Source organism: Enoplosus armatus, chromosome 8, assembly GCF_043641665.1.
Source record: "Enoplosus armatus isolate fEnoArm2 chromosome 8, fEnoArm2.hap1, whole genome shotgun sequence".
NCBI classification, from domain to species: Eukaryota; Metazoa; Chordata; class Actinopteri; order Centrarchiformes; family Enoplosidae; genus Enoplosus; species Enoplosus armatus.
In genome coordinates, this window is record NC_092187.1 from 6,729,178 (window position 1) to 6,739,230 (window position 10,053).

Here is a 10,053-nt window from a genome sequence, read left to right on the forward strand (position 1 = left end):
CTCCAATATTGTACAGGGGGTAGGAGGCATCATATTTATGCTTCTGGATGGCGGTATATACATTTTGAGAATAGAGCTAACTATTTAGCCTGCTACCTGGCTAGCTCTGTGCTAGCGAACAAGCTAGCATTGCCTCTCTGGTTAAGGTGTGGTTGGGTTTAGACAACTGAAACTTGGTTATGGTTAGGGAAAGATCAGGTCATGATTAAAAGCAACCAACATTCACTGTTGATAAGGCAAACAGGCCTTTTAGTCTACAAACTCTTGTAGTTTGGACAAAATTACATATGCATATTTTCCATTTGCACTACAGAAGTGTATGAAAAAGTGAAAGGAAACAAGTTTAACATTTAAATAAAATATTCAACTTTGTCACTAACTTTGTTTTCATGTTATTAATGGTGTGTGACTTAAATTGGTGGATGGCATTACATTTTCTGCTTCCAAAAACGGGCATATGTATTTTGAGAACTGAGCTAAATATTTAGCTAGCTAACTAGCTTGCAAGTAAAAATAGTTCTTATGAAAAAAGGCTATTTTAACAGAAGGTTTACCTTGCTCATACCTCACAGTCAAGGCTGGATGACGTACCATGCAAAGCAGGTTCTCTGCATGTCAAGTGGTTTTGGCTATTTGTTTAATTGCAAATTTGTCAGATAAATTAAAAGTTTTGACTAATTCGTCCTGCATTATTAGCTTATTTTGTGGCCCCATCTTAAAGAGGGGCCCTGTGCTCATTTTGTGCATATTTCCGGAATAAATCCTTGGAGCTTGGAGGTGACAGTGTATATACACAATGCACAATGAGGGTTACTGTGGGTGGTATGGTGGGGGCCAATAGGGGCCCTGTCATTCTCAGTGCAGCACCCGTAAAGCTCATTCATCTCTGAAGCAGATATTTGACAATTAAATTAGCTGCAATATGATAAATCCTCAGAAACACTGACATGCTGTTGATGTTACACTCTCACAGACATTTTTGCTGTGCATGCACAAAATGGGCACAACATGCCAGCCTGCTTTTCTGTGTACAAAACCTGAATAGACTGTCAACAGGTCCACCTGCTTCTGACTGCAGGAGTTCACCGAGGCTGTGTCCTATCTCTCTGTCAAGGCTGCTGAAGGATCTGGATGCTCTCTTTTTCCTGCTGCCGTATCAGCAGGGTCGTATCTGCCTGCAGAGCAGCTGCAAACACAATGACACGCTAACAGCCAGCACTCAACCTGTACCAACAACACATCATCTGAGAGCATCAACAGCTGACAGCATCTGCCATCACAGAGACAAACTTTTACCTCGAGCTGTCTAGGAATTACATAAGTGGTTTCTAATTGTAATAGAGTTAATGTTTTTCACCTTTGGTCCCTGATCTCCAGAATAAACTGCTTCACTGTGCCAAAACATTTTTGGGCTGAACAGCTAATTAACTTGTAATTGTTTTCCCCTCTCTCTGTTAAGCCTGTAGGCCTTTATCATGCTGTTTCATTGGTTCACTTGATCTGTGCTTTGCACATATATATAGGTGGGATTGCATGGATTTCATTACTACCTTAATCCAAAGAACATCATCATCATCAGTGAATGATGACCAGTAATCAAAGACAATAATTATAATGTAACTGTACTAATTATAGCACCAAAAAAAATCAAACGTTCAGATAAAGAGAAGAGCTTGATGATTAACGTAAATTAAGTATGGTAAAAATAAAAACGTGTAAACAAATATATAAATCTGGTGTTAACATGTGATCTGTATCTGGATATGTTATATGGATAATGACATCTGATCACAGGTCTGTGCATTGACAGTTAAAGGCATCAGAGGACTACTGTTCAGTGGCCTTCCTTACTAAGCTAACATTTATAAGACAATCATCAGAGTCAGTGGAGAGGCTTGCTGGCACTACTGCAAGCTTGGCTCTGTGACCCTTGTCTTGCTTGGCCCCCTTGAGAGTCTCCTGCTGTATTATGATGATGTCATTTTTCCCTGCTGAGATCCTATCACAGTTGCCTCCAGATGTGGTCTGGGTGATCCTATCTCAACATGTCTTTTTCCTGATCCAGATAAGATATCCAGATACAGATCACATGTTAATACCAGGTGGGAATGAAGTCTAAGGACACAAAGTTGGCTCAAGGTCATCCACCGCTGCAGAGATCTGGGGTTTGACTCCCAGTTTGTGGGGTGGGAAGCCAATGAGGGATCTCATTCTTGTTGCTGCACTATCAACTCTTACTTGTTGGTCAGTACCTGCTCAGTAGGGGTGGACAGTAAAAGCTTTGTCTGAAAATGTCTCCATGGATTCGGTGGAGCTTCCAGTCGTCCCATGGACCCAACACTGTAGCGCTGATCAACCCTACAGTCAATACACCATCAAACTGCATCAAATTTATCATGTTGCTCCAGATCCCATCTTTAATAAAAGAACAGTGTCAGCAGCATACACAAACAGCATACCCAACATTGAATGTATACTGTGACGCCCCTCCCACCGTCTTGCAGGTTGTCCTGGCTGACATGGTAGGGTCATCAGCTGATCTAGTTCACCTGGCCCATGTGCTCAGCTGACATCCACCCTGCATCATTGTCTTTTGGTTTTGCACCTTCAACACCACAACAGCACACATGACACACGTCCATGCACTGCTTTCATTGCTGATCTACCCACTCAATTGTTTGTTTTGTGTTGACTTTATTTTCAACATATTACATTTATTTTAAGTAAGTCTGTTGTATACACTCTCTCCTTTCCCCCCGACCCAGTTTTTGACTGTGTTAGCAGTTTAACAAAAACATCCAGTCTGTATATGATTTCACATTTCATTCCTCACAGTGAGACTACAGTGTACTCAGTCCCTCTGTCATGTCTGAGATTCCTTATCTGCAGTGTTCATGGTTGATTCAACCAGTGGGAAAACCTGGCCAGCCACCAACCACCTCCTCAGCTTTGTTGCCTTCTTATTAAACCTGCAACCATGTAAACACAGGCCAGTGTATGTCTGCCTGCCTTTATTGGACCTTCAAAGCAGGCAGCCAGACACACACTGTGCATGGACAGTGCTCGCTAGTTCAGGAGGCGTTACTGTCCAAAGGATTAGACACAAGCGTGTCCCAATGCCAGCGTTGTTCTAGTGCTGAAGTTTGAATCTCTACCAACGTTTCATGTGATCCAGTGTGTGAGTGCATGTTAACCTAGTAAGAGTTGCTATCACTGGACACAATGAGAGATCAGAACTCAGTGAGGCAGGTATGTGTGTGTGTTGTTTGTGGAGTTGTAGGATTGTCTAAATGTCTGACTGCAGTAAATCCTGTGTTTCCTGTAGCTGCAGGAGGCTGTATGGATGTCAGCGTGTATGAGTTCAGTCACCTCCAACAAACTTGACTTATCAAGCTACTCATTGTCTCCTGATCTTCATTGTTGTGTTGCACAGTGTTGGAGTGGATCTGACCAGAGAAACAAGCGTACAGTAGATTGTGATAAGTGTTTGGTGTTTACACTGTTAAGATTAGTGAGGATGTAAACACACAGATGATTACTGAGTGTGACCAGGAGAGAGTGTATCATCCTCTCAAACCTTTTTTTATTCAGCGGTTTGTCGCTTAGTCTTTTGACCTTTCTTTTATCTGTTGCTTTCATAACTTCTGTAAAATAAAATGGAAATGAAAGCTTCATTTTACACGAACCGAACAGCTCAAACTGTTTCATTTTTACAAGAGTAGCCAATATTGGGCCTCATGCAAGAACATAAATCTCTCTTATTTCTTCCTGTGAGGTTTGAACGAGTCTTCCCAGTAAGTGTGAGATTTGATCGTTAGCATGGTCAATGGCACTAAATTTCCATTCAAGCTACCTGATTGTGTTCACACCGCGGAGCTTTAAGTCCGACTGTCAGAAATCAGCAGATGAAAACATAACATACAAACACGTCAAGTCAATTTTATTTATAAAGCCCAATATCACAAAACACAGCATCTCACTCCCTCTGTCCTTAGACCCTAGACACCAAGAAGCATTTTATTAAAGCCAAGCTGTCCATGTCATGAGAAGGAGGCAGACAAGGTGACTCCTCCACTCCTACTTCCATGTTGTGCAGTTGCGCATGTGCATCAGTGCTCCTCCTGCTGGCTCTGCCAGCTGTTCACTTCCTGTTTCCAACGAAGAGTCAGTGTTCTTGTAACCATGACCACTCCCAAACCCTAACCACATGGTCATTATTGTTACCATGGTGACAAAGCTACCCTAACCTTAACGATGTCATTTTATTTTAACCCAAACTATGATCTTTCCCTAAACCTAACAAAACCAAAAAGTGTCACAGGTTTATTTTCCATCAGATGACGTCGTCCTGCTGATAGAGACGTCAGATCAGAAAACATTTCCATGTGTCGCTCTAAATTAGGATTATTAAGATAATATGATGTAAATTCTGCAGTGATGTAAAAGAAAAAGAGCTCATACATGAGTCTTTGTCTTTAAGTGTCTCTGCTGTCTGATGGGATCTGATGTTTGAACTTTGACAGGCATTATGTAAGAGATTTATCTTTGATGTGCTCAGTTTCGTGCTTTTTAGACTAGAGACATGATGAAACACCAACATGTGGGACAAGGACTTTGTGATTAGTCCTTGTCTGTGACCCGTTTCTCTAACATGTCCAGACTGTGTGGCTCTGAGTGACGTCCTGATCCAGTCTGTCCATTATCACATGTCACAGCACAGGATGAGTGACAGGCAGGAACACATCAGTCTGAAGAGATAAGACACATAATCATATTATTTGGATGTTTTCACCACTTCATCATATAAAACTCTGCTGTTTTATATCTTCAGTATTTGTAACATTCTACATGATCTCCTCCAACAGAGGATTTTAAAAAGAGTCTAAAGTGTGTAGTTTTATTGTCCCAATAACAAACCTACATATGACTATCAGGACCTCCTCCTCCACGGCTCAGCAGGGAAACACTCATTCTATTGAGGACAATAGTTTTGCTTTACTGAGTTGACATATCTGCATATAACGGAGTGATTGATTTGGAGTTAAGGAATACATTTCAGCTAAAGGATAGCTCCATCTTTCACAGTGCAGTTTACACCCTCTCATTTCAAAGGGAACTAAACAGACAGTACAGTCTGTCACTTGTACTGACGGGCTCCCCTGTAGGGAACGAATGGCTTCTCAGTGACCTTTGTGTCCTAAATTAGTTTAGCTGAAATTAGTATTAATAGAAATATGGATATCACTGCAGTAAGACTGTTCTGAGTTTGATTACTGCTCCTTGTGTTGCACTTATTCAACATGACAAAAGTAGCTCCATTAACTTACTACTCGCTATTCCTTCATTACCGATAACACTTCATGTTTGAACATTGAACATACAGCCCTCAAGACAGTATCAGCTTTATTATCATGTTGAACTTATTGTCATACTGAAGGTCTGTCTTTATCCTCGCGTAAGAAAAATAAATAGTATCAAACAAGAGGTTGATATCAGGCTGGCCATCATGTAACATAGTGTAGGTTAAAGATTATATGGCTGATGTGACCTACTCCAGTTTGTGAGGCTTATCGCAAAGGACGTGATGTGTTTATCACTGAACTTCTGGAGTAAAATGACAGACTTACTGTTCAGACTATTTAGATTTAGATATGAGAGTCCAGAGTTACAGTCCAGATATATGAGAGAGAAAAATATCTACATTGTGGTACAGTCAATCGCCATGTGCATTCACAGGAACGGCAGCCAAGGCACAACAAGTACCTTTGCAGCTGTGTAACCCCTAGCCTAACATTAGCTTTTTACCTATGGCGATTCCATTTATGTTTCAAAAATCATAAAAGTGGCTTTTTGTCGAGAGAACCAGGGCGATGCTAACTTCCGGGTTTGCCGTTCAAAGTACGTCATCCCTGTAGCACAATGGCTGTGTCCAAATGTAGTGTCACATGACTGCAATTTTCGCACCTATTAAATGCGACACATTGCATTGCAGGATAGTTAGCAGAAGTAGTGAACGTGCCCAATACACCACGTTTTTCATTCCATAGTGAGGATTTTTGAGGGCCCTATAAAAAGTATTAATTTCACACTCAGAGACAAATAAAATGGCGGACAGTAAATATAGTGCTATGGTTGGATTATTATTATTGATGCATTAATGTGTTAGTGTTGCAGCTGGTAATGGCGGAACTCGTTTCAGTTACTTTACTGTATTTGACTGCTGGATAGTTTAATCTGTGAGAATACATCAAAAGTTATTTGTTGATTATATTTTGTATAAATAATCTAAATCTGCAAAGTAACTAAAGCTGTCAGATAAATCTAAGTTGGAGTAGAAGTATAAAGTAAAATAAAATGGAAATACAAGAACAAGTACTTCAAAATTGTTCAGACATTAACAGATAAGATAGAAGGTTTTTTTATTTACCCTGAGGGAAATCGTTGTGCAGCAGCTTCAGAACAAAGCAGGAAAGAGTGCAAATATAAAATGAAAGTGCAAATATAAAAATATCAGTAAACTTGTATCCAACATCCAAAATATACACAATGAGGAACACACATTACTCATCTCAAGTAGCTTCTTGGTGAGTTGCATATAGATATGTATGAGAAGTGGCATATAGCTGTGTATATACAACATCATATCTCAAATATACTTAGTAAAGTATTCCAACTTGCTCTGAATGAACCATGAAGCCTAACAAAGCCTCACATACACTATCTGTGTGAAGCCTGCTGGTCTGTATACTGGCATCATGTGACAGAGATGTCAGTAATGATTTATATTAGTATCTGAATATACGGTTCACCAGGTCATGAACCAAAGGAATGGACTCTGTCAGGATCCGAATCAGGGGGCGGTGCCAGATTAATCCACTAGGGGGCCCCAGTGTTCACCACTCAAAACATCCTGTACTCATCAAGACCTGTTTGGGAGGTATAAGGCCTTTTATTGAATGATATTAAAGACTGGAGGAAAGCAGCAGGACAAGGGGTAACAATATCCATAATGACACTTTGAGCAAAACAACCTTAATTCTGGAATATTACTTGGCATTGTGTCAATAAGCTTGCAGAGATTTTGTAAAGTGAATTTTGTAAAGGATTAGGAACCATGTGAGCACAATATCAAGTGATATAACAGAGGAGATCTCATCTGATTCTGACTTAGAGCCCTTGAGAACAAGATGATAAAGAACATTTGTCCACATGTTAGAACAACTCATGTTAGTAGTGCACAATGTCCATATCATCAGCATATATTTCATGTCTTTATTTACATTTTTATTTTTCAAATGATGACATGAATGATACTTTTGTCATGTCTCATCTGGAGCATAAAACAAATCATAATCACACCACGTAAACTTAATGTTTCCGGCTGCTGAAGGCAGCAAATGTGTACATCGTCTCCTCTTCAGGATCTTTTCCTCGTTATGACAACATCCGGAAGTTTCTTGTAATAACATCAAACCAACTTAACATGTTATCATGAGAGAAGTGTCTTGTTTAAATGAGATAAGTCGCTATGTTGTAATAAGGACAAACATTTCCTGTTTTAACAAGATGCATTAGTATTCCGTAATAACAAGTGTGTTTTCTGATATATTGAGATGAAGTAATATGTTGTTGTTGTTGTTGTTGTGGTGAAAGTATGTGAAAGGGATCTTGTGGAACAAGTTTTTTGTAATGCTTATTTTCGTTAAATCAAATTCAGTTTCCTGATTTGCTCAGAGATTCAGCCTTTAAAAAAACCCTCCATCTCCATCTCAGAACTCCCGCAGCCCCGTCTCCTCTGGTCCAAAGTCCTCTCTACACCACTGGCTCTCAGCTCTAGTTTGCTGACCTCTGATGCCATCCAGTGACGCCGCTGACAGACAAACCGCCACACAGACTGCGGCTCCACTTCAGTGTCAGCGCTTCTCAACACCTTCTGTCCAACATGAGCACGGTCAAGGTTGGTCATTTTCTTAAACCGAGCTGCACAGATAACAAACATGGCACCTATCTGATACAGTGCGAGGAGATGTGCAGCACATAACCTCTGCAGCACACATGCACACACACATTTCACAGTTGCGTAGCAACTGCTGATTTGCACAAGTTCCTGTGTTGTCCCAACAGATCTAATCTAAGAAAATGAAGCTGCCCAAAAAAGTCCCATCTTGCACAATAACCTTTATAATGTTTATATAAATGATATCTCAAAAACCTCCTGCTGGCCATGACTTTCACACTACCATGTATACCATAGTGGTTTATGAGATTTAAAAAGAAAGGCGGCGCAAGCTCAGTAGAAGAGAAGAAGAAGAACGGTTATTCAGTCTTTCACAGGGAGGAGTGAACCCACAGGGCCAGTGACACAACATTATGCACAGAAAGTACAGGATGATATACAGGATGTGGTGGCAGCAATTCAATTCAGTTTTATTTATATAGCACCAAATCATAACAGACTTTATCTCAGGACACTTTTCATATAGAGCAGGTCTAGTATTCTTTATAATAATAAGCAATGATGATGATACAAAAAATTCAAAGAAGTCATGTGGAAAAGTATGAGGTTTGAATTACTTAGTTATAGCAACAAACATGCACGAAATGGGCAAAAGTATGTGGACACCTGAACATTACAGCCATATGTGACCGCTGAAGGAAGAGTGATGCTACAGATGGGAGCGGTCACAAATTGGTACCAGTTCAAGGACCCTAATATAGAAACGTTCCCGCAGCAGTCTGAGCTGCTATCAGTATTTGAACAAATTAAACAAACTAATCTTTTGTAGCAGCAGCAGACAGGTTAAAATGCTCTGTAGTAAGAAGAAAAACTGAAAGAGAAAGAAAGCTCACATTAAGCATTTTCACATTTGGACTTTACAAATACCCGCCAACATGGGTCAAGAAACCTCAGACCAAAAACATGTCAACACCAAGCAGCAAAAGGCCGCACGTCTTACCATGTCCATCTTCCGGCTCAGAGGTGAGCGACATCTTTATATCCGTTGAGAGCAAACTGTCTAGCCTTGACGCTTATGTGCTTCCAGGCAAGATCAGTCAGAACGCAAACAGATCATCACAGATTCTATATTCAGCTTTTCCCAGCATTTGAATGGTAGAATTTTGAATAAAAAGTGACAGCCTTGGTAGTGAGCCTCCAATAATCTTAGAACTTAACATTTTTTACATTGATTAAAGAAATATTTCAATTTAAGACTTGTTGTTTCTTTAAGTTGACTGTAAAGCTGCATCTGTATCCACACTTCCACAGGCAATTTCCTGTTGCCCTCGTTGGTTAGGCAGCAGGCATGTGAGGAAAACATACTGTGATGAAAGGGTCATGTTGACTAAAATGGTGCTGCATTGCATTTGCCACATGATCCAAAGGAGGCTGTGCGTGATTTATGTGGAGGCTGGTTCCACTTTGCATGCTCATCTGCTTTAAATGTCTGAAAACAGAAACTTAGACTGCATGAACTTTGCATGCTTATCCAGTACGTGCAAACACATGCTCAGGTGCCCCAGCAGAGAGATAGTGATTAGCACTGTGGCTTACAACAAGAAGGGCCTGGGTTTACATGGCTGATGGTGTGTTGGCATGGCAACCATATGTATTTCAAAATATCAAAAAGCCATACATGCTATTGGTTTGTAGCAGAAGCTTTTAGAGGACATTCACAGCTTCACAAGCTGATGGGTGGGTGAGAATATTTCAAGTGATGTGAGAAAAGGACTCCACCTTCATCAGAACATTTAAGTTCCTTTTTTCAGTTTTACATGACAGCTCACAGCTCTTACTGTTCAGATCCTGTCTTTCCCAGAGTTCCCACCTGAATCTGACTCTTCACAGCTGCAACACATCGGCCCCTCCTGCTACCTGATTACTTCCACACCAGATGAGCCCACGTTCCCCTGCTGCTTCTGCCTCAGCATCTACAGCAGTTAGTCGTGTATGCGTGCCAGCTGGCTAATCCTGCCTGTTGCATTTGTGTTTCCTGCCTGTGTTTGCGTTCCACTGCTGTGCTCCACTCTGCCATTAAAAAAGGGAGCTAGATG